Source organism: Lepidochelys olivacea, assembly GCF_965140295.1.
Source record: "Lepidochelys olivacea isolate rLepOli2 genome assembly, chromosome: 3".
NCBI classification, from domain to species: Eukaryota; Metazoa; Chordata; order Testudines; family Cheloniidae; genus Lepidochelys; species Lepidochelys olivacea.
In genome coordinates, this window is record NC_140413.1 from 133078751 (window position 1) to 133080986 (window position 2236).

The following is a 2236-nucleotide window of genomic DNA, read 5'->3' on the forward strand; positions in this document are numbered from 1 at the left end:
GGATGAGCAAGTCAGATTGAAGGAGGTGTAATTTATGCCATTGTAACCCATGTACTTAATAGGGAGATATCTCTTTAAGAGACCCATTGGGGGGAGGCAGGAGTGAGTTGTGTCTGGGTCATGGTTTTTTTATTATTATTATTTTTATTTTCCACATTTGGGTCTATTAAAAATTGACATTGTAAACAAAACCTGTACAAAAAAATATCAGACTGCTTAGAATTTTGTAACGGTAGTTTTGGGTCTGCTTCAGTTGGTTCCTTGTTGCTGGGGGTCAGATGCCCTGAGGGCAAGCAGTCAGGGCAGCTGCTTTGCAGAAGGCCATATGCCCTGTGTGAGCTGGGAGAAGCTGAGCCCAGGAGCCGGAAGCAGGCTGTTGTCCTTAACTCTGAAGCATTTTGCAGCAGGTTAGTGATATTGTTAACTCTCTAAGGGGGAAGCATGGGCAGTGCTAATTATAGCCAGGGGAAATTGGGAGGGAAAAATCACTTCTATTTTAATTGTACGCTTTGAATGTTGTTTTGATTTTAGCCAAACTGTTCTAGTTAAGTTGTCTCAGCTAGTCTGAGTCACCAGCTTTTCTTTAAGTGTAGTAATGGGGAAAGAGTCATTGCTAGTTTGCTATTCTCCGTTTTGTATTTTCTTGTAACAGGGTTTTCTTTAAATCTATACACTTAACTGCGTGGTTGGATAATCAGGCAGCTGACTGGCTAGCAGTGATTTCAGCAGAGGAAGAGTCTGCCTGGATTCCAACTGAAGAGGCCTACAAGCAAGTGGAGGGAAGATGTTGTTTTAGACTCAGCAGACTGGATAGCTCTAACTGAGACTTAGGTGAACAAAACCTAAGCTTTTGGGAACTTTTCATTTTTTCTCACTGTGTTTCTGTGGGGACGGAACTGTACATATTTTAATTTGTTTTATTTATGTTTATGTATAACTGTGAAGGCAATCTCTGTGGATTATAAAATAGCCACGTTACGCTGTAAAATTAGATTATTATTTGTTTCTTTATCATAAGATTTTATAAAGTTATTTAATTAAATTCAAGGCTTTAGTTCCTTTTGGGACTTGAATGTGGGGAGGTTGATCCCCTGTAATCCTTGCTGAAAATCCTTCGACTGACTTCTGAGTCTCCAGCTACTTTCTATGGGTGTTTTTTGTTTTTTTTAAAGGATTGGAGATGGGAAATGAAGTGAACTCTGGCCCACCCAAAGGTTACACCGTCTTCTGGCCTCTTCATTGAGTACATTACAATACCTTAGGCTTCAGAACTCCCTTAGATTTACTTACCTAAGGGCTTGTCTACCTGGAGCAGCAATGCGCGCGACAGCGTGTGATTTTTAAAGTGCACTAACGTGTTGTGCGTTAATTGGTCCATGTAGAGCAGGAGTCGGCAACCTTTCAGAAGTGGTGGGCCGAGTCTTCATTTATTCACTTTAATTTAAGGTTTCGCGTGCCAGTAATACATTTTAAAGTTTTTTAGAAGGTCTCTCTCTAAGTCTATATATTGTATAACGAAACTAGTGTCATATGTAAAGTAAACAAGGTTTTCAAAATGGTTAAGAAGCTTCATTTAAAATTAAATTAAAATGCTGATCTTACACCACCGGCCTGCTCAGCCCGCTGCCAGCCTGGGGTTCCGTTCACCTAGGCCGGCAGCAGGCTGAGCAGGGCCTGTGGCCCGGGACCCTGGCTGGCAAGGGGCTGGCAGCCAGAACCCCAGACTGGCAGCGGGCTGAGCGGGGCCGGCAGTCAAGACCCCAGACCGGCAGCGGGCTGAGCGGCTCAGCCCACTGCCACTCAGCCCGCTGCCGGTTTGGGGTTCAGTCCTCTGGCTCCTGCCAGCCAGGGTCCCGGCTGCCAGCCCCACTCAGCCCGCTGCCTGTCTGAGATCCCGGCCCTGCCCACATAGAGTGGGTACCTACCTTCTCCTTGGTTCTAGCCCATTCTCTTCCTCTCTCTCTGCACTGAGCTGAGGGTGGGAGTGCGCTGAGCACAGGGCTGGGGGTGAAGGAGCAGGCTGGGGGTTGGGGTGTAGGGTCTGGCCAGGAGCTAGAATGAGGGAGGGGACTCAGGGTTGGGGCAGGAGGTTTGGATGTGGAATGCTTACCTGAGCAGCTCCCATTTGGTGCGAGGGGTGCAGGCAGGAATGTGGGGGGGGATGGTGCAGGAGCTCCTGTTTGGTGCTCAGGGTGTGGTGCAAGAGTCAGGGGCATGGGGTGGGGGGGTGCTGGAG

The 2236-nt window shown here is 47.2% G+C and overlaps 1 long non-coding RNA gene across 1 annotated transcript; it reads left to right on the top strand.

Moving 5' to 3' along the window:
- Positions 1–309: 309 nt before the first annotated feature.
- Positions 310–1042, top strand: LOC311518955. Its single transcript, XR_014711154.1, has 2 exons — positions 310–407; positions 653–1042. It is a non-coding gene; the product is annotated as an uncharacterized lncRNA (long non-coding RNA).
- The last annotated feature ends 1194 nt before the right edge of the window (positions 1043–2236 follow it).